The sequence below is a fragment of the Dermochelys coriacea genome, chromosome 1, assembly GCF_009764565.3.
Source record: "Dermochelys coriacea isolate rDerCor1 chromosome 1, rDerCor1.pri.v4, whole genome shotgun sequence".
In the NCBI taxonomy this organism is placed as follows: domain Eukaryota; kingdom Metazoa; phylum Chordata; order Testudines; family Dermochelyidae; genus Dermochelys; species Dermochelys coriacea.
Window position 1 is genome coordinate 341,147,412 of NC_050068.2, and position 23,792 is coordinate 341,171,203.

The window sequence follows — 23,792 nt, forward strand, 5'->3', positions numbered from 1 at the left end:
TTGGAATTGGGAAAGGTTCAGAAAAGGGCAACAAAAATGATGAGGGTTATGGAACGGCTTCTGTATGAAGAGAGATTAATAAGATTGGGACGTTTCATCTTGAAAAAGAGATGACTAAGGGGAGATATGATTGAGGTCTATAAAATCATGACTGGTATGGAGGAAGTAAATATGGAAATGTTATTTACTCCTTCTCATAACAGAAGAACTAGGGGTCACCAAATGAAATCAATAGGCAGCAGGTTTAAAACAAACAAAAGGAAGTATTTCTTCTCACAACACACAGTCAACCTGTGGAGCTCTTTGACAGAGGATGTTGTGAAGGCCAAGACTATAAAAGGGTTCAAAAAAAGAACTAGATAAATTCATGGAGGATAAATTCATGACCATCAATGGCTATTAGCCAGCATGGGCAGGGATGGTGTCCCTAGCCTCAGTTTGCCAGAAGCTGGGAATGGGCAATAGGACATGGATCACTTGATTATTACCTGTTCTGTTCTGTTCATTCCCTCTGGGGCACCGACATTGCCACTGTCGGAAGACAGGATACTGGGCTAGATGGACCTTTGTTCTGACTCAGTATGGTCGTTCTTGTGTAGATCACTGCCTTTCAGGACATTTCTTCCTGGCAGCCCAGCTCTTTCCAATCCATAGACCCTCTGGGATTCTTTCCTGGAATCCTTCTTCTCCCATGCATACTTTAGGAGCGTCCTTCACCTCTGCTACCTTCTCCCTTCGGTGCCAGCTCCTTCCTACTTACTAGCTGTGGTTCCTTTCCCCACAGAGAAGAAACTCAAAACTACTTTTTCCCTGGGTCTCCTTCCCAGCCCTTTAAGGAAAACATAACTCCTTTCCCAGCTGAACCTGATAGCTGAATTATCTCCAGGTCCCCTGAGGGGCATTAATTGTATTCTTAGGCTCTTGTTAACCCTTTTCTGCCTGTGTGGGGTTTATACACCTTAACAATTATCAGTAAACTGTTTGCTAGTGTTATTCCTTTTTGACCTCAGCAGCTAGTCAAAGTTTGTGGCCTTATAGGTTGTTTCTGTTGGTATTTTAATGTGATGTAGTTTTGTTTATTTACAAGGAACGTACAAAGTCCTACTTCTCTGAACAAAGAATCATCCAAAAATAAAAGGAGCAGTTTCTTAACTTACTGCCTAAGCCTCTTTAGCTAGCACCAGACAGCAGACGTCTCTCTAGCTTTTCCCAGGGTGACACCCCATACTCCCAGACTGCTCCTTGGCTGTCTTGCTTTTTGCCTCTGGTTTGTATTTCCCCTTCCCTCACACACACACACACACACACACACACACCTTACCCATAACAATATGCTGCAAAAGCCTTCTGCCCATTTAGTCCAAAACTCCTATGTGGGTTCACAACCCCTTTTATCTTAGCTAGGGGCTTGTGATTAACCTGTCCTGCCAGTTATGTTCATTTAAGGGTATGTTCACACTCATTCTCAAAGAGGTTTGATAGTCATGCAGGATCAGTACCTCTCAGGCATAAGGTTATTATTCAATTCAATAATTATTAGAACTGGTTGAAAACTTTTTAATGAAAACGATGCCAATGAAAAATGGCTTTTTTTAGCTAAATAAAAATTTGTGGGAGGATTTCTTTTTCTGTTAAAATTTTCTGTTAAAAATGAAATTATTTTGTTTCCCCCTTTCTCAGAGGCAAAAATGAAAAAAGGAAAGGGCTACATGAAAGGAAAGAGAAAGAAGGGGAAAAATACCCACCCAAATTTCAGATTTTAGTTAAAAACTGGAGGGAGGGGGAAACAGCATAAAATTGTTAAATAATTTAGAAAAAATCATGCAAAATACTTAATTGTGTTTCAACCAGATCTATTAATTATTATTCCTAGATTTACTTGTACAGCACCTCTGGAATTTTGGCAGCTGTCTCTTCCTATTAAAACTATGGTAGAGAGTATCATTTTATGTTTAATGTTAATAGGGCACGGTATAAGTCCTCAGTTTGTTCAGTTTGTGACCAGATCTTCAGCTGATATAAATCAGCCAAGCTTCATCAATGCAGATAGGCCAATTTGCACACAGCTGAGTATTTCGCCCAATGTTATATATATAAAAAATATCAACAGTATTTCCTTGATTTAAACTTTATACAGAAATTTGGGGTTTGATTTCCCTTACCCCCCAAAATAAAACAACCCTCAGTGAACATGGCAGAATATCAATTACCTCAATGTTGTGGTGGGGACATTGAATAAATTGCAACTCAGCATGATCAAGGGAATTTGCAGTGTAATTAATAGACATAGAGGACATGGCCTGTTTCGGATCAGAGGGACTTGCAGATAACAAGAGATTCAGATAAATGAGGTTGAACATTATTGCTTCTAAATAAAGCAAACATTAAGCATTTTTAATACAATATCATAAGAACATAAGAACGGCCATACTGGATCAGACCATCTAGCCCAGTATCCTGTCTTCCGACAGTGGCCAATGCCAGGTGCCCCAGAGGAAATGAACAGAATAGGTAAACGGAGGCTAGGGACACCATCCCCACACATGGTTTTCTTAATTGTATTTTGCTGGTTGTGTAGAGACAGGGCATGTCGGTATCAATGCATCAAATTTTCAGAAGTGCATAGATCCAATTGTGTCACTCTCAGCCAGATTTCCAGAGATCTCAGCACACAGTATGTGGAGTTGTTTTGAAAATATGGCCCCTATGGGAGCTGCGGAGTTAAAATTTCTGGCCATGTCATCCAAAACAGGGAAGTAAATGCCAGTATCCTACAACTGGATCCACACGGGTGGGTTTTTGACCAGGCCAGCTGCAGTAAGGGGACCTTTGTCAGAAGACTACTGCTACATGCTTTTTGTCAGTAGAAGTAATTCATCACTGCATGAATCAATTAACTGTTTCCCAACCTTCCCCTCCCAGTCACTTATTTATCACAATCATGAACAGAAAACATTTACCTCTGTCCCTGAAAAATCACATTGCATTAAAAATGTTAAGAGTAAGATATTCATAGAGACATTTGTTCACTGGAAAAAAAAGGTGCATTTATACTTAGGGCCTGTCCCTGCATCTCTAATTTGTAAGTAATCCTTACTCCCTGGAGTTAGAGGATCCAGGGTTATAATAGGTGTGCTTTAAACAGTGAATCAGGATAAAAAAAATAAAAACTATGGCTTGTGGGCGATAAAAATTACTGAAACACAAAGGGCATGTTCCAAAGCACATTAAAGTCAATGGGAGACTTTCCACTGACTTTGGGAAGGCCTTAATAATCTAATGCATAGGTATACAAATTATTATCATTTATATTCAACAATTAAGAAAGAATGTAAAAAATCATTTAATGCACTATAAATTTCAAATGGAGGACAATTTTTCAAGATTTTAGTTATCGTAAAGGTAATTTTATCTGAGGGATAGCTCAGTGGTTTGAGCATTGGCCTGTTAAACCCAGGGTTGTGAGTTCAATCCTTGTGGGGGCCATTTAGGGATCTGGGGCAAAAATTGGGGATTGGTCCTGCTTTGAGCAGGGGGTTGGACTAGATGAGCTCCTGAGGTCCCTTCCAACCCTGATATTCTATGATTCTATGACATAATTCCCCCAAGAGAAGCTAAACATTTCCACATCCATATATTTTTAACTACAATTGAATTAGTTCCTCCACCCCAACACACACAGAAATTGGCAATTTGCAACAATGCATTTCAAATGCAAGCTTTGTGGCTGTACAAATTGAGAATTCCACTGTCAAAATCGAGAGAGTTAGCAAACAAAATAGAAAAGGAGTACTTGTGGCACCTTAGAGACTAACAAATTCATTAGAGCTGAAACAAAATAGATAAATTTTAAAACAAAACACACAAACACACACACACTTGAGCCCTATGATTGGCTACTAGTTAACCAACGTGGTTTTATATACACATCCATGTTCCACATGGCAGTTTGTTAATCCTAGATGATAGCCATACATAAGAATAGAGGCAGAGAAACAACTTTAGACCACTCCAGGAAGTGAAATACAACACATTCTAAAGTGTAAAATACAACAGTGAAGACCTAAGACAGAATGGAACATTCACATCCATTCATATTTGCATGCTAACAATCACAGAAGAGTGGTAGATTAGTTATGTATTAGAAAAAAAACCACAGTCACTTTCAGCAATAGACACAGCAAGAACATCTTGAACTTTACAAAACAGGCTGACTGATCTAAGAGCCACCTAAACTATATTACTGTGGCCTCACACAACCCCCCTCAAAAAGAATATGGTACTTAGGTCTTACCTCTTAAAATTAGGTGTTTTGCAAACAGTGATTTACTGTATCAGAAGAGCTTAAAGCTCTGTTCTGCCCAGTTTTCTATCTGCAGTCTGAGAAGCTACCTTCCTAAGAGTTTATTCACTATTTTTTAATATAGTGGAAGTTGCATGTCAGTTTGAGTCAGTCACACATCAGGTGCACAACAGGGAGGAAACTTGTGTGGCTGCAGAAACACTAGGGACCATGTCTTGCTAAATGCTTAGTGCACTGCATTCCCACTGAGCCAGAGAGGAAAGGGTCCTCTGTGCCTTGAAAGAGGTGCTCAGCATGATGCAGGATTGGGCTCTAGCCCAATGCAGAGAATTTGAGTACTGATAAAAAATTAGGTGTTTGACTGACTCATTTTGGCAGCACTGTGACAAAGAGATACAGGCAAGGGAGATACATTACTAGATTAAAAAAATACAAAAAAAACTTTTTCAACTCTTTCATTTAGAAAACTTTATTACAGTAATGGGCTAAAAATAAACCCATAGTTGAGTCTTTAGGCATTTAACACACATGGATCAAATCTGGGCTGCTTCTGGGGAGACTGCTCCACCAAAAAGATAGCGTTTCAGGAATCAAGGTCACTTGCACGTTAAGCATCAAGCCTTAACTGCAAGGGGTTGTTAAGCAAGCATGGCCAGTAGGAGGTCTAGCCATTTTCATGTTGCAAGTTCCACACTATCTCTGTTCTGCTGATGCTGGAAGGCTGCTCCCCGCACAGCAGTAAACCCAATTCATATTTTAGCAGGGAAAGGGCAGAAAGAAATGAAAAGGCAGTGGTGGCACAGCACATTTTCATACCGCCAGGCATCCTGGCACGTAAGAAAGGGTTTGTGCTATGCTGAGGATCAGCCAGTTATCTCTGGGAAGGAGGGACAACGATCTGCTGCAAGTGAATAGATTTTAAAAAAATGTGACCTTATATAGTTTCATCTTTGGAACACCCTCTGCATATCAGACTGTCTGAATTCAGCGAGGCTGTTTTCATGATCAGGAAGAATAAAATGCAACTAGCTTGTACCAACGAAAAACATATGGGCTAGCAGAGGATTTTTCCCCTCCATGTCCTTCCCCTCTTCTCTTGATGTAGTATAGATTATCAGAATATATATGGGTCTAGGAGTTGGGAACTACTGGCTTCTATACCAAGCTCTGCCACTGACCAATTCTGTGGCCTTGTGCAAGTAACTTAACATCTCCAGAAGGGGAGTATACTTAACCAATTGCATAAAACTACTGAAAAGTAGAATTAGCTAATACTTGTTAGGTGCTTTGATGGAGCACTAAGCATTCACTTCTCCATCTACCCCATTTTATTCTTGTATTTCACGACTCATGTCCTACAAATAGCATATTTCACTGAAGAGTGGTAGGATCATGACATGAGGAGTAAATATCTGCTTCCTCAGGGGTAGCAGGGAGGGGATGGGGGAATCCAATCATGTACAGAGACAAACTAGAAGAAATATCAGAATGTAAAATAAAACCTTAAGTTTTTTTTTAATTTGAGAAAGAAATCCTTTAAAATAAATGAAAACAGAGGGAAAAAAACACAAAAAGAGTATTGGTGATTAACAATACAAAAAAATGGAGAAAATAAAATACTGCCATGAGACGAAACATAATGGGCCAGATCCTCAGCTCATGTAGCCTTTCATAGATTTTTTCCAGTTTACACTTGAGGATCTGACCTGTTCATCTGCACTGAACAGTGATGTGAATGACTGAAAAACAACAACACAAAGTTAAAAATCTAAGGTTCCCAATCAACAACAGAACAAATGCATAATCCGAAGTTACAATTGCATTTTAAAACCAAGTATTGGAAAATCATTCCCTTCTTTACTTACCTTACAGGACCTGATACAGTTTATGACATTGCTAGCCCCTAATTATTATAAATGGAACCAGTTCTGGATGCTCTTAAGATTTTAGTGTCAAAGCAGCAGAAACACAGAGTCTGATTTGACTTGAATGTTATTCCAATCAAATTGTTTTGGATCTGCTAAAAATGCCCCAGAATACATCACTCTGATATGTCAGAGAGACCTGGTCAGTTGTAGTGTTGACCAGTCCATAGAGGCTCAGGCAAGATGAGATATATTTTCCTGTCTTTGATGTGTGTTTCAGGCTTCCCTTTTTTATTATTGCATGCCCAGGATACAAACAGAAGCCCATTGACACTTGCTAACTGTTCTGACCGACCACCATGGCTGAACACTTCGTGCCAGGACATCCCATAGTGTTATGTTTCTCCGGACATAAAGAACAAACAGTTTGAATAGGATTTAGGCTCCTATGTCACATTGATAAAATATTTTATAAAGCAACAAAGGCCAGGATTCCACAGGTCACGTGAGGGGGGAGAGATGTGGGGTCACATGCCTCCCTCCTCCCCAGATTTGCTGCTTGGCATGCTACATGGACTGAGCATGCTCAGAAACACTGCTGAAGCTGACTGCCCTCACTCTGTCCCCCCCACTGTCGGCAGGCACAGATTGTCTCAGCCGGATTCACAAAGGGAAGAGATAGGCACGTAAGAATGTGATCCACAAAAGGCCATGTGCTAGCTTGGGGAGCCACCTAAGCTAGTCAAAAAAGGGAACAGAATGTTGGGAATTATTAAAAAGGGGATAGATAATAAGACAGAAAATATTATATTACATCTATATAAATCCATAGAACCTCCATGTCTTGAATACTGCATGCAAATGTGATCGCCCCATCTCAAAAAAAGATATATTAGAATTGGAAAAGGTTCAGAAAAGGGCAACAAAAATGATTAGGGGTATGGAATGGCTTCCGTATGAGGAGAGATTAATAAGACTGGGTCTTTTCAGCTTGGAAAAGAAACAACTAACAGGAGATATGATTGAGGTCTATAAAATCTTGACTGGTGTGGAGAAAGTAAATAAGGAAGTGTTGTTTACTCCTTCTCATAACACAAGGACTAGGGTTCACCGAATGAAATTAATAGGCAGCAGGTTTAAAACAAACAAAAGGAAGTATTTCTTCACACAACGCACAGTCAACCTATGGAACTCTTTGCCAGGGGATGTTGTGAAGGCAAGTGTAACACAGGGTTAAAAAAAAAACTAGATAAATTCATGGAGGATAGGTCCATTAATAGCTACTATCCATGATGGGCAGGGATGGTATCCCTAGCCTCTGTTTGCCAGAAGCTGGGAATGGGCGACAGGGGATAGATCACTTGATGATAACCTGTTCTGTTCATTCCCTCTGTGGCACCTATCATTGGCCACTGTCGGAAGACAGGATACTGGGCTAGATGGACCTTTGGTCTGACCCAATATGGCCATTCTTATGTAGTCAAAGGGAGAGGCCATTGAGAGGGGTGTGTTATAACCCGCACCTCTTGGATGGAAATAGCTGTCTAAATTTGTTCTAAGAAAAGGAGTACTTGTGGCACCTTAGAGACTAACAAATTTATTAGAGCATAAGCTTTCGTGAGCTACAGCTCACTTCATCGAAAGCTTATGCTCTAATAAATTTGTTAGTCTCTAAGGTGCCACAAGTACTCCTTTTCTTTTTGCGAATACAGACTAACACGGCTGCTACTCTGAAACCTGTAAATTTGTTCTGCAACTCTACTAATGATCCACAGCCAGGAACCCCTCCCTCTGGAATCAGGGAACTTTTTTTCATCTAAGTTTTTTTTTTTTTTTTGGTGAGAATGAGTTAGGTGTGCCTGCCTCACTCCACACAAACATCCGATGAAGTGAGCTGTAGCTCACGAAAGCTTATGCTCTAATAAATTTGTTAGTCTCTAAGGTGCCACAAGTACTCCTTTTCTTTTTGCGAATACAGACTAACACGGCTGCTACTCTGATAGCTGAAAGGGGAGGAAGATGTGATGGTGGTGAAGCTGCCCACCTTACAACTTTAGACCACTGGTTAGAGCATTGACCTAGGCTGTGGGAAGACGAGGTTCAATTCCCCCCTTCACTTGAGGGGAAGAAAGGACTTGAATAGGGGGCCTCCCACCTTTCAGGAGTATACTCTAACGATGGAGATATGGGATATGCTGATATGGGACTCCCTCCGTCTCTCCTGTTGAAGCTACTCCACTGTATATTAAATAATTAAACAGGCAGAAGGCCAGTGAGAAGGAAAGAGAGAGAATGCCTCTGTAGCCTGGTGACTTGGGGATCCAATGTGGAAGGTGGCAGACCCCAGGTTCCTGTCCCTCTGTATCAGGGCCAAGTCATGGGTGGCTGGCCAAGTTGTGGGCAGCCAGCCTAGTGGTTGGAGCCAGGGCCAGAAGTCAGGAATCTGAGTCATTTGTTGATCTGGGGTCAGGAACCAGAACTCAGAAGTGGGAACAAAGGTGTATTCAAAAATGGGGTATTGGAGCCAGGAGACAAACACCAGGTCAGGAACCAGAAGTCAGAAGCAGAGGATGAGGCCCACTCAGAAGGTGGGTTTCAGAGCCAGGAGGTAAAGCCAAGGTCAGGATTAGGGGCACCACCAGAAAGCAGGGGCGGTAGCAGCAGCTAGCTGGGTCTCTGCTTGGTTACACAAACTTCCTGGGTCCTCCCCAGGTTTAAACAGGATATACAGTCCAACTGGGAATGTCCTGTCAACCAGGCCCCGCCATGGGTAGCACATCCTGTGAGCTGTGTGGACCCCTAGGACTCATGACTTACCGAGCATTTCTGCTGCTAAACCTGTTTGGTGGTGGCATGGAGGTGGTTGTTATTCAGCCACAAACTTATGAGGGGGGTGGCCAGTGATGAGCTGCCAGAAGCTGAAAAACTGGTTCCTTCAGTTGCTCTGGGTCTTCGGCGGCACTGAAGGACCCGCCGCTGAAGGCTCGGAGTGCCACTGGGTGAGTAAAAATTCACAGAGGAGCCTCCCCAGCTGAGAGCTCAGGCAGGACGGACAGGATGTTTGCCCACCCCTTTAACAACCGGTTCTAAACCAGCTTAAAAATTTAACAACCGGTTCATGCGAACCAGTGCGAACTGGCTCCAGTTCACCACTGGGGGTGGCACATTGAAGTTTTGCCTAGGGAAAGAGAATGGCTGGAGCAACCTCTCTCTTTCTCTGCTATTAATAGATTTCTGTTTCTCATGTAGGTACCTATATACTGAATCGGCCCTTAACATTCTCTTTGATGCGCTAAATAGATTGCACTCCTTGAGTCTTTCATTATCCCAGTTTTGAGCACTAAAAGAATAAATGCTGGAGCTCACTGTGACTTTTCACTCCGTATTATTTATTAAAAATATGCTTATGATATGAATATGACATAACTGAGATATGCTTTATGCAAGATGGCTCATGTAAGGTATCTTTGGAAAGGTTATGATTTACTGAATGTGATTATCCAATTTGTATGAATGTATCATTTCTGTATCTGAAGTTAGGAATATTAACTATGTATCTGTATTTCAAATGTGTTACTTTGGATGTCACCCAACCAGCCCTTCAGGTACAACAATGGAAAAATCAGACAGGGCCATTAGCAGAGACTGTGAAAGAGCTTAGTCTTCCCCTGGAGGCTCCAGACAGGCTATGAGTAATGGTTGCCACAGCCCTGCAAAGACATGGGTCGGAGTCACATGGTACTGGACCCATCCCTTGGAATGCCAGTGCTCTTCCACTGGGAGACAAAGGGTTCCCACCATACAAAAGAGCTATATAAGCAGGGGAGTGACATCATCATAGTTCTCCTCTGCCTCCCCAACCAAAGAGACACTGAAAAACACCTGGAAGCAAGAACTAAACTGAGGGGAGAAGGGTTGAACCCAGACTGTGAGGGCGTCCAGTCTGTGAGTGGAAATACCTGAAATCTCCAGCTGCAGGCCAGGATAGCTGCCTTTCAAGACTTTCTGTAATCTACGTGTGACAATATTTAGGGTGAGAAATTACATTTTGTAACCTGTTTCTTAAGTATATTGAGCTTAGCTTGCATATTTTATTTTATTTGCTCGGTAATCTGCTTTGTTCTGTTGTCTCTTATATTCACTTAAAATTCATTTTTTGCAGTTAATAAACTTATTTCTTGTTTATAATATAACCCCAGTTGTACAATTCACAACTGGAGCATAAAAGGTTGTGCATACCTTTCTCCACATTGAGGGTGGAGGTAGATTTCGTAATATATCTTTGGGTCTGCATCCCAAGGGGGGGGACATCTGAGTACTGGGGCAAGTCCCTTAAGCAGAACCTTCACAAAACTGATCTCAGTGTCTGTTTCGTTTTGCAGTTTGGTGTGGCCCTGCCTGTGTGTGTGCTGGAGGAGGCTAAATAGAATTGCTTGGCTCAGCAGGACAGGTTACAAAGGATACCCAGGCTGGCATAATAGAGAGGGTCAGTGGTATCTCAGCACATCAGGTGGCATCCTAAGGGGGGCAACCCATCACACTCATGATTTCAACAACAAGAACAATAGTAACCACCACATTCTTCATTGTCTACACAAATATATCCCAAATATGATTATATCGGTTTTCTACATATCTGCCTCTTCAGGTATCTGTTTCTGCAATTTCATGTCATCTGCTGAATGATGTCTTGCAACCTACTTCTTCATAAGTGGAGCAGGGTTGAAAGAATGCATAGGAGGTCCAAGCAAGCTAATGGACATGGACAGTGCAAGCCAAGATACTCTGAGATTGTTGTGTAAGGGGATGCAGACACTGTTCATTGTGCTGAAGCCTCTTTCTAAATCAGCTGACATCACAAGAATTTTTTCTATAGCAAAGACTATAGGTTTGAGATCCTCAGGTGCTTCTTTGCCTTCATGGTCAATATAGTCATGAAAGCTTTCCTTAATTGGTTCAAAACTCAGATGTGACTTTTCACATAATTTCTTCAGCTTCCTCTCTCTCTTGTATCAAGAACACACTGTATCTATTGGCCACTTACTTCAATCTAAGACCTGTATCTGACAGATCAACTCATTGAAGTCAGAGACATTCTGTTGATTATGCCTGCCAAGAAAGACAAAGCAATATGAGGCTACAGTGGTAAATAAAACAAGATCTAAGGTTGTCCGTTAAGCTTTGGAGAAACTGTTGCTGGTTGATTGCTGACTGTTTGTTGACAGACACACTTTTCAGCAGAAGTACTGCTTTAAAAACTATGTCAGCAGCAGCTTACTATGTTTCTGATATATGTAGCTTTCTATTTCAACTTCTCAATTTCTCCAAATAGTTCTACTGATCTCTCAGTACATTCAAGCTAAGGTGACATCATCGTGTTGTAGATGTCCTGACACTTTAGTTACCTTCATCAAAAATTTCAAATTTAAAACAAATATTTCAGAAGCCAATGGCTTAAGAAATCCCTGGAAAGTCTGTTCGGTCATGGCATCTCATGACTGATCTTCAGATGCAAATATGAAATGCATGTGAAGAACTGCATAATTTTTCCACATGACCTTTCATCTCAATCCTACAAACTGTCACTGAGAAAAAGCTGTTAACAATAAAGTTCTTTCTCTCTCTCTCTCTCTCTCTCTCTCTCTCTCACACACACACACACACAAATAAAATAACTTGTCCAAAATCAAAAGATGATTTCTTCCAAGATTGCCTGGAAAGAATCTAAAAATATCAATATTTATTTTGCATCCCTGTGGACTTTTATCACTCATAAGATCTTCTTCACCAACAGAAACAAAACATCAATTGCTCACACATGCTTGGAGATAGGGGATGGTGGCTGGCTGTGTTTCTGATTAAAGAAATTAGTCAGTGTGTGTGAGGGGGTAGTGGATGGATATGTTAATGGTGATTGTGAATGGATAAGGACATATTCAGGGATTATGGTAGGTGGGTTGCATTGTACATATAATGGTGATGGGAGACTTTGTTTGGGATGGGCATGTGGGTGAAGCAGATATGGTAGGTATGTGATGCAGTGTATAAGAAAGCTGACCATTTGTATCACTGTTGCTACCACTGTTATACAATTGCAACAAATTTTGTACAAAGTATGTCATGTAAGTATCAATGGAAAAGTTACGATTGGTTAAGTATGATTCTCCTGTTTATATGCATGTATCATGTTTGTATCTGAAGTTATGAACATTGGCTATGTTCTTGTATCTTAAACATGTGCTGTATTCCTAGGCGACACTCCCTGAGACAGAATTTACATTAAGGCTAGACAGCTATGTGTTGATGGCCTATGAAGGACACTCCTCTCTCACAATGGGCCATTGAAGAAACTCATCCTATCCAGATAGCTTTCCTGCACAAAGCAAAAAAAATATAGAAACCCCCTGAGACACCTCCATTTTGCCTCTTTCCAGCTCTAATTCTCTGGACTGTGGATTTACAGAAAAAAGGAGCATTTTAAACTTTGGACTGAGGACCTTCCAGTCTTCTGAGAGACTTTACAAGCTAGCCGTCTATTCCCTCACTGCTACAAACCAAATACTAAGACTTTGTAGTCACATATATATATGTATATAAATCATTTATAACTCTTTTTTAATTATTAAATCTTCAGTTAGTTATTAAAGATTGGCTGAAAGCTTGATATTTGGGTAAAATCTGAGATTCATATTCACTTGGGGATATGTGTCTGATCCTTTGGGATCAGAAAGAACCTCACAGATGGTGAAATGGGTTTTCAATAACCTTTCGCTCTATTACATTGGGTTCCCTGGCTAAGAGCCAAAAGCTGCAATGCTTTAAGGGGACTGGGTTTGGCTTCTGGATAACCAGTGTGGTACTGCAGTTCTTTTGTTACTGGTTTGGTGAAACTAATTATAGAGTAAACCACTAGTTTTTGGGGATTGTCTGCCCTATTTGTCGCAGTCTGCCCTGAGTGTGGCATTCTCACTGTGGCCCATCGCAGGCACCCAGTCACAAGGTATGTGGCTGGAAGAAGGAGATATTGGGGTATCTGTTAGGGGGATATAGAAGGTGTTTGTCTAAAGAGGGGATATTGGAGAGTCTCTCACTAAATGTTAGTATTCTTTTGCATATAAAGGAAATGTGAAAATATACCAGAAATTTCTATGTTTCCAGATTTCTTCATTTAGGTCATGCAACATACTATAAAGATTAAAAAGACAGGAAGAAATTGATTCTGTTAACACTTTAAATTTATGCATCACTACAAGTAAACACATGTTTCTCTTTCTCCCTTTTTCTGCACAGTAACAAATTTTTAGGTAATAAAATGTGTTGCCTGAAGATAAGAGGTATTATCTGAAACATAGTTCTGTCAATTGAATTGTCTCCGATTACTTCCATTGAAGCTCTAGCAGACTTTTTGATTTCACTGATTTTTAAGGATACTGAAGAACACAAGATACTGAAATTGGAATATACACTGCTAATTTATAATGTTTAACCGTGATGGAGGCAGAACATAATAGGGAGGAAGTGACTTTTTATTATAAATGAGTTCTTAGCATTTAATTTGTGCTTCTTTCTAATGCTATATCTGCTCCTGAACATTCCATCTTAACTTGCAATACTGGTTGTGTGTTTATTTAGTGTCTTGTCCCAGTAATTAAACAGTAAAACTTGCAATGAAATGAGACTGGAGAACTATCCTCCTGTATATTCAGACTGCTTTTATTTAAATGAACTCATTCAGGTAAAACTGAATCAGATAGTTGAATGCCAACGGAATAAGGGAAATTGTGGTTTGACACTATCACTAACTAGAACAAAGTTTTTTCCATTTAAAATCCACGCTGTGTTGAATAAACACCCCTATAAATATTTAGCCCTTACCAGGTATTTACCATAAGCCAAACTACTCTAGATTCACAATAAAAGAATGCCATTAATTATATAGAATCATTTATAGACAGTTCAAGCAACACAAAGACATTTCACTTCCAGAGTCAAGTCCTGCTCTCACGTCTTGAACTGCTGAGGGTTTTCACTAATGTAAGAGTAAAACTGGTCATCAGTCTCTGGTTCATTTGGTGCTATTTTGTGAACCATCTAAACCGGCTCCATGCTTAAGTTGGAAGACGCCAAAACATGAAGCAGCCCAGAAGTGTGTAATAGGTTAGAATTCTAGAGCGCTGATCCTCTGAAGTCACTAGAACTACTCGCAGTGTGACAAATTATGTATGGGCAGGGCTCTGCAGGATGGAGGGTGCATGTAGCACAAGTTAAGTGGTAGTGTAGACATGATCTATGTCGGCAAGACTTGTGTCACTCACACACACCCTGAGCGACAGAGTTTTGCCACCATAGAGCCTCTCCTGCTGACACAGCTACTGCCACTCATTGAGGTGGTTTTATTATGTCGACAGGAGAGCTCTGTGTCAGCATACAGCAGCTACCTGAGAGATCTTACAGCAGGGCAGCTGCATTAGTACAGCTCTGCTGCTGTCAGCTCACTAGTGTGGACATGGTCTTAGTCACTAGGGGGCTGCTCACACTGACCCAAAATACAACACAAATTCCAATGGTGCTGGGAGGCGGGGTGAGAGGCTGGAAGGACACTGAAGTCCCTTTTGTGTCCTGGATCTGACCACCATAGAGAATGGGGAGGCCAAGCTGAGGAATGGCCAGTGGGGTTGTGAACTGCGCAGACTTACTGTGAGACCCCTGTGCTGCAGCTACTACTGTAGCCCAAGTGTTATAACAAGCAGTGGGTGGGCGTTCTGTCTCTGGGGTGGCACAGTGTGGGGATTTTGTTCTTGTGCAAGCACTGATAGGAGTTTGCTTAAGGTAACCTATTTGACAGAGAGTCGGAATTTCACTAAATGCACAGAAGTGTTAAAAACAAGACTTAAAAGGCAAGTGGCCATAAATTCACCTGTTATCCTATGATAATGGTGCTGGTGTTTGTTACATGGACACATATCCCCTAACAGTGAATCTCTTGGCTAGTTTCTTTCCCCTTTTAAAAAGTGGAAAAAATGAAAAGGGTAATACTTCCATTTTCTAATTCAAACTTTCATGGTAGACACACCCAGAGCATCAGATAGAAGATTAAATTCCTTTTGGAATCTTCTTAATTATCTTTTACTAATAAATCCAAACTAAGATATGGAAGAGACAGATTTTGGACATAACTTTTTAAAAGGGATTAGTGATTTTGTGTCCCTCAATTCTTGGGTACCTGAACTGAGGCACCTTAAATAAGCCTGATTTTCAAAAAGCACTGACCACCCATTCTCTGAACGTCAGGCCTCTTAAAGCATTTTAATGTGAATCCCCCAAAATTGAGTCACCCCAAAGCACTGCCAAAATTTTGCAGAAAGTATAGAATAATCATTAGTATTAGAATTTTGCAGCCAGATTCTCAGCTTGTGGAAAACCAACATTGTTCTATTGGTTATTTGCTGATTTTCACTAGCTAAGAAATTGACCATTTATCTGTGTGTTATCCCACAACTTGAAGGTCTGGGCATATACTTGGTTGGCATCTTACAACAGCATCCTCACAGAAACATGTAGAAATTAAAGGTAAACTTTGTTTAAACAAATTAATACATTAAAGCAACCTTCTTAGATTGTAGATAATTTTAAAAAAAAAATCATTGTTCAAGAGAAGTTACCAAAACAATGTTTTTTCAAAAGTTATTATAATGGTCCTCACTTGGGTTTGGGTTGGGGAGCGTGGCTACAAGTCTGGCAACCACGGCTGCTTAAAGCTGTCCTCCCTGGGCCTCTTCTTCTTGTCCCCTCCAGGGGTCAGCTCATTCTAAGGTCTTCCCCTGGTGGGGAAATCCAAACCAAAAGAAGTAAGGGGGAGTTACCAGTGTCCAAGGTCACAGGATACTTCCCACTATGGTTGTCTCCAGGCTGCAGGTCTACTCACTTCCAGCTGTGCCACCCAAATGAGCCGATTTAATTCCTCCAGGAGCTGGAGCATTTGCTGCAGGTGTAGCAGGGCAGGGCTGTCTGACCCCAAAATAATCCTTTAACCTCCATCCAGTTTCAAGATTTTCTTAAGGCTACCTCAAGACATAAAATGGAAAGAAAAAAATAGAACTTTTTTTTTTTTGCACCCAGCGTATGTTATATAACAGATTCCATCAAATGTTATTTAGGTTCCAGAAGTTCACACAGACTCGTCCTTATGCGCTGCACCAGTGGGGCTGAGAGATAATTAGAGCCAAAGCATTCACAGCAGTCCTATCTACTTCTTCCTCACTCCCAGCTTTTTTTTTTAATATATCCTCAAGCAATTTGGCTGCTGAGGCACAGTCCCAAAAGATAAAAGTCTTTCTGTCATGGATGACTCCTAGCTGAAAATAGTGTAACGCACTTCATTCTTTCCTCTGCAAAGACTTCTTTTTTAAAGGCAGCTGCGGCTCTTGGGTAGCTGGATGGCTCAGAGGGTCGTAATAGGTGATGCATGGTAGTGACTAAGCTGTTGCCTTCTCATGGGTTTCCAGTGGCCTAAGGAAAATGAATTTGGTCTTAGTTCATACCCTCACTACTGGCATTAGTTGGAAGTCGTAGCAGAGAGAGGCCAAGGGTTGTATGATGGTGGAGAATAGATTACTAATGTACCTTCTCACATCCCTAGACATGGTCCCACCAGACAAGCATTGAGGCACTCTGGTAGGCACAGTGAGGAATCTTGAACTGCTGTTATACCTGTTGTGTGGATAAATAGAGGGAACATCAGTCTCAAGGGTTTGAGGTTGGAACCTTTCACAAGCACTATATTCACATATAAAGAATGTGTGTGTGTGTGTGTGTGTGAGAGAGAGAGAGAGAGAGAGATCACACATGCATGTTAAGTAAATGTCAGGACACCGGTTCTTTTCTCCCTGCAGTGTTGATTTTTGGGGGGAGGGGAAGGATGGAGTGGGAGAGAAATAGAATAATCCCAGTTATCCTGCCAGGTTCCATTTCTTTCTGGTTTCCACTCACATGAACTGTACACATGCTTTCAACATCTATTTTCTTTCCCATCTGTGCACAGGATATGTGAGACAAAGTTCTCAATAGAGGCAGTCAAAGAAACCTCATCTTTAATGTGCTGTCATGCAATTTTTAACACAGATCTTAGGTTACTAAATCAGAGATGCAGGGGAGGGCTATATGATATTGGGCCTCGAAAGAGGAGCGGAAGCTCTAACTAGATATATAGGGCAATGCAGAGTCAAAGAAGAGATTTTAAGAAAGGGAGTGACAAGCTTGAAAAGATAGTTGAGGAAGATGGGTTTCATAGTAGCAGCCGTGCTGTTTTTTCCACCAAATGCATCCGATGAAGTGAGCTGTAGCTCACGAAAGCTTATGCTCTAATAAATTTGTTAGTCTCTAAGGTGCCACAAGTACTCCTTTTCTTTTTGAGGAAGATGGTTATTGTAGTTACATTTGGGAAGAAGAGAGGGGAGACTGGGGTGTTTCTTGTCGGGTCCTACAAGGAGCAGTTCTTGGCCATATGCTATTTAACATTTTTATTAATGGCCTGGAAGAAAACATAAAATCACCACCGATAAACTTTGCAGATGACAAAAATTGGCAGTAATAAATAATGAAGAGGACAGGTCATTGATACCGAGTGAGCTGGGTCACTTGGAAAACTGGGTGTAAGAAAACAATATGCATTTTAATACAGCTAAATATAAATTTATACATCCAGGAACAAAGAATGTAGGCCATGTGTACAAGATGGGGGATGCTATCCTGGGAAGCAGTGAGTCTGGAAAAGGACATGGTGGATAATCAACTGAACATGACCTCCCAGTGGATGCTGTGGCCAAAAGAGATAATGAGATCCTGGGATGCATAAATAGGGGAATGCCAAATAGAAGTAAAGAGGTTCTCTTACCTCCATATTTGACACTGATGCGACCACTGCTGGAATACAGTGTCCAGTTCTGGTGCCCACAATTCCAGAAGGATGTTGATAAAATGGACAGTGTTCAAAGAAGAGCCACAAGAATGATTAAAGGATTTCAAAACCTGCCTTATAGTGGTGGTCAGAAGGAAGTCAGTCTAATTAGCTGAACAAACAGAAGGTTAAGGGGTGACAATTAGGGTCTGTAAGTACTTACATGAGGAATAAATATTTAATAATGGGGTCTTCGATCTAGCAGAGAAAGTTATAACATGATCCAATGGCCAGAAGTAGAAGCTAGACACATTTTGGACTGGAAATAAAGTGTATATTTTTAGTAGTGAGAGTAATTAACTATTGGAACAATTTACTATGGGCCTTAGTGGATTCTACATCATTAACAATTTTTAAATAATTGGATTTGGACGTTTTTTCTAAAAGATCTGTTCTAGGAATTATTTGGGGGAAGTTTTCTGGCCTGTGTTATACAGGGTGTCAGATTAGATGACAACAGCCCCTTTTGGCCTTGGAATCTACAAAATATCCAAACTCCCTGAGAGTGGACAGTATTCAAGGCAGCCTCATAGAAGATTAGGGTTGGAAGAGAACTCAGGAGGTCATCTAGTCCAATCCCCTGCTTAAAGCAGGACCAACACCAACTATATCATCCCAGCCAGGGCTTTGTCAAGCTGGGTCTTAAAAACCTCTAAGGATGGAGATTCCACCACCTCCCTAGGAAACCCATTCCAGTGCTTCACCACCCTCCTAGTGAAATAGTGTTTCCTAATATCCAATTTAGACCTCCCCAGCTGCAACTTGAGACCTTTTCTCCTTGTTCTGTCATCTGCCACTGCTGAGAGCAGCCTAGCTCCATCCTCTGTGGACTCCCCCTTCAGGTAGTAGGAGGCTGCTATCAAATCCCTTCTCATTCTTTTCTTCTGCAGACTAAACAAGCCCAGTTTCCTCAGCCTCTCCTCATAAGTCATGTGTCCCAGTTGCCTAATCATTTTCGTTGCCCTCCACTGGACTCTCTCCAATTTGTCCTCATCCTTTCTGTAGTGGGGGGACCAAAACTGAATGCAGTACTCCAGATGTGGCCTCACCAGTGCCGAATAGAGGGGAATAATCACTTGCTTCAATCTGCTGGCAATGCTCCTACTAATACAGCCCAATATGCCATTGGCCTTCTTGGCAACTAGGACACACTGCTGACTCATATCCAGCTTCTCATCCACTATAATCCCAAAGTCCTTTTCTGCAGAACTGCTGCTTAGCCAGTCGGTCCCCAGCCTGTAGCAGTGCATGGGATTCTTCCTTCCTAAGTGCAGCACTCTGCACTTGTCTTTGTTGAACCTCATCAGATTTCTTTTGGCCCAATCCCCCAATTTGTCTAGGTCACCCTATTCCTACCTTCCATCGTATCTACCTCTCCCCGCAGCTTAATGTCATCTGCGAACTTGCTGAGGGTGCAATTAATCCCATCATCCAGATAATTAATAAAGATGTTGAACAAAACCAGCCCCAAGATTAATCCCTAGGGCACTCTGATATCGGCTGACAACTAGATATTGAGCTGTTGATCACTACCCATTGAGTCCGACAATCTAGCCAGCTTTCTATCCACTTTATAGCCCATTCATCCAATCCATACTTTTTTAACTTGCTGGCAAGAATACTGTGGGAGACCATATCAAAAGCTTTGCTAAAGTCAAGATAAAGTCAAGGCAGGAGATGTTTAGAGTATGGACAAGTGATTTAGTTGTCTGATAGGAAGGGGAAGACTTTTTGTGTGTGTTTGTAGAGCAGGAAGCAAGAGGTTCCGTGTGGGTAACAGGATGACAATGTGATCAACAGCAACAGGGAGTGGTGACAGTGGAGAGGAACAGGGAGGGTCCTATTAAATGAAACACTAAAATATATGCTGTGATGGTCGGTGCTCATTGTAAGCAGCACCTAGTAGTTAGGGGGTTTGGGCCTTCCTTAATGCAGAGGAGAGCTGGTAGGGGAGCCCAGGCCATCCCACTCCACAAGGCTCTGACCCAAGGCTATGTAAGGGTTAGCAAATGTCCAGCACCCACAAATGCCTTAAAGCTGCCCTCACTAGGCTACTTTCTACCTCCCACTCTATAGTCCAAGTTATGCAGTCTGTTATAAACAGGTAATAGTAAAAAGGTCCTAACTGCACCTTCAGTCCATCTGAGCCCTGCAGGTAGGCTCCTCTTCTCTAAAGGAAGGCACCTACAACATTCCTGCTCAGGAGTTCTCAAGGCAGGCTCTTCTCCCTTCTCTGTCTGGCTTCCTTTTAAGCTCCCTCCTCCATCTGGGGCATGCTCTGCAGATGCGGCTGGGCGGGGTCATTTGGGCCCAGTGTTGGTCTTTCACTCTTTCAGTTCTAGTGCAGGGTTTATACAGCCCCTCACAGTGAGATTCTGGTACCCTAGATTGGAGTATCTATCAAATGACTAGCTGAGACAGGAAAGATGTTCAATGGAGGGGAGCTGGAACAGGGCTTTGAATTATTTAAGACTCACATAAAAGGAGGGATTCTAATTGTTTTGCTTGGATTTGGTTCAGCAAGGTCACTTTAAACAGTTTAGTAACCTGCATTTATCTAGAAATTATGGAACCACTGTTCAAAATGAAAGACTATATTGAGCTTTGCGTACAAAAGGTTCATAATAAACTGGTCAAGTGGCTAATCCTGTCTCTCTAGGATTGGACTCTATGGCTTCTAGAGATGCCTGATTCTATTTTAATTTAAATCAATGGGAAAACTCCAGTAGACTTCACTGGGAGCAGATCCTAGTGAGGAATAATTAGACCTGTAAGGTGATGAATCACACCTGTGCTAGGCCCCAGCCAATCCACAAGCCGGGCACTGGTCTTCTGACTCCCAGACCAGTTATAAAAGCCTCACAGGAGGACTCTTATGTTCTTATGTTAATCACAACTCAGTTTGCCCTGGGTCACTCCAAGGCTTGGAACTTGATCCTCCCTGTCAGTGGCAACAGATGCCCCAAGCCTGGTTCCTGCTCCAGCCTTGCTCTTGCTCCTGCCCTGGACTCCTGATTCTTGCTCCAACCACTAGGCATGACTTTTCCAGTTCCAACCACTAGGCATCCCCATCCCCATCACAATTTCTGACAAGAACTACATAGACCTGTACAGGTTTCAGTCAAGCCCAGGGTTCTCAAGCTGTTCTCAGAGGTACAGTGTTACAATAATGGTCACTAAGGTTGAGTCCACATTTAGGCTCCTAGATACATAATATCTGAGATTCTGAGTACCCACAGATCCCACTAGGTACAATAGGACTTAGGCCCATGTATTTAGGTCTGAAATGGGATAGATATATGTATATACCACAAGTGCAGAAGACTACAGTTAATATATGCACGTTCATTTGCATGCACCTCATTCATCATGGAAATCATAGAAATGTGGGATTGGAAGGGACCTTAATAAGTCATCTAGTCCATTCCCCTGCACTGGGGCAGAACTAAGTATTAGCTAGACGATCCCTGACAGATGTTGATCTAACCTGTTGCAGTCATCGAGACTGGAACAAAGCAGCTGTGAGACAACACATGGGAGCTGCTGTACACAAGAGTTTTTAGATCTGGAAGTGTGTGGGAATCCAGTTTGCAATTCATTAACTTTTGTATGAAATGGATGATTTCATATATCAACACGTATAACTAGAGTGGGAAGAAGGTCTTATGGTTTAAGTGCTGGCTTGGGGCTGAGGAAATCTCAGGGTTCAGATATCCCTTTAGTGCTCATGTGAAGTAATTTCCTGTAATGACAAGTCACTTCAATCTTAATTTTTCAGAGATGAAGAGCACCTGCCACTCATGCAACATGAGCAGTCAGAGTCCAGCAAAAATGAAAGTAGGACACAATATTAATGTGATCCTAAATATAACAGCATGATGTACCCAAATCAATGGGGGAATTCCAGGAGTGTGTAGTCCTTTACCAAAATCATAGAGATTAGGTCTCAAGAAGTGGTACAATAACAAAATTGTTATGGTAGAGAAATCTGCAAAAAAACTTCCTAACCATGCAATATAATTATTTGATCAAAAACCATAATGACAAGTCATTCCTCAGTAACTGGGAGAGTTATGAAAGTTAACAGTATACTGAAGCTCTACCTGCCAGTATCAGACACCCAGAGGACTAGGAGAAAATGGTTTTATTTGCATTTTTTCTGCTGAACCAAGATGAAACCCGCTGCCCTCTGAAAAATAAAGTGGAAATATGACTTCTGATGAGTTGGGTCCTCTTGAACATAAGGGGTAGCCTTAGCCAGTCAGGGATAAAGAAGAAGTAGATTGTGAATTCCACCATTTATATTGTCCCATTTCCGCTTGAAATAGGTAGTCTGCTCAAGTTCTTGTATATCTAGAGAAAGCAATGGAGTTCACACACTAAGCTTCTATGAACAGTTCTTGGGTCTGAATCGAGCAGAGAACTCATGCACAAGCTGGTTTTAAGTATTTGTGTATTCCATTTGCTCAGCTCCACTCCTGACTAATAGATTTAGTTCATTTTCCATACAATTCATCTGACAAATGTAGCCTCTTTTTGTGCTTGTGAATTCTCTACAAACTAGTTTATGATTTCTCTTAAAATGTAAGAGCAAATAATTTCTATGAATAATGCTTGGTAGATTATTCATGAGCCATTCGTTCTGTGTATATGATTTTCAAAATTTGAGCTGTATCACTTGGTTTGTACAGTAAATCTGATTCTAAGATTTATGCTCTTCCAATCAAAGAAAAGAAAAAAATACCATATGACCAGTCAAAACTATCTACCAATTCAACATTTACTTTCTATGAATATTTAATATTTGCTTAAATTCAGAATTTCTGAGAATACTTCTGCCAGAACACTTGTTCACTAGTATATCTTGGAAAAATAACATAAAAGTGGCAAAAAATAATAACACAGCAGAAGAGAATTCAATTTCGTATTTAAGCATATGTTCTCAGAACAATTTTTCCATTATTTTCCTGGGTCTACTAGAGATAGAGATGTTAACACCAGGTCAGACTTCTCGTGTAATTCAAGATCAGGACACCTTATTACATTTTCTGTAATTTTAAGTTTTCTTACCTGTAAGGAATGCCTTAGGCAAACCTGAAGTAATAGGGCCAGATTCTCAGGAACTATGATTTGGTGTAGCTCCAATAAATATGTTGATTTACAGCTTCTGAGAATCTGTACAATGGATTCTAAGTTAATTTCTTTAATTTTTTATACTTTTTCTCTTCATGCATCGTTATATGCAGTATCTGTGAGTTATTGTTCAGAAAAGATAAGAAGATGGCAATGACATCTTGTGGTCATTAAAAATCTCATTGCATTTTTTAAAAGAACAGTGATGTTAACTTCAGTGTCTTCACCAAATTCTGGAGCACTGATGTGTTCTCATCAGCTTGATTTACCCTAATGACAGACCTCCGTGGTGCACTGAATCAGAAGGAAAGTCCATGAGGCCTTCACTGTCAAACCATAGATGTAACCCATTGCAGTCTAGCTTTGAGATGTTCATAGGCCACATCAAAATGGTCCATTTCTGAAAGGAAAAGGCACAGACTTCTGGTTAGTTAAAGAGGAGACAAGTTATTTCTGGCTATTTACTGCTATTTGGGTGTTTTAAAACAGCAATTGGTGACAAAGCCTAAGGAAGAGTTGTCCAGTGAGATCCTGA

At 41.1% G+C, this 23,792-nt stretch overlaps 1 long non-coding RNA gene across 1 annotated transcript in view; it reads right to left on the reverse strand.

Annotated features, from left to right (window-relative positions):
- LOC122456891 overlaps positions 1 to 4,444 on the reverse strand; it is a 186,004-nt gene extending 181,560 nt beyond the window's left edge. The window contains exon 1 of the long non-coding RNA XR_006276050.1: positions 4,295 to 4,444. This is a non-coding gene — a long non-coding RNA (uncharacterized LOC122456891). The remainder of the gene's footprint in view (positions 1 to 4,294) is intronic.
- Between the last annotated feature and the right edge of the window lie 19,348 nt (positions 4,445 to 23,792).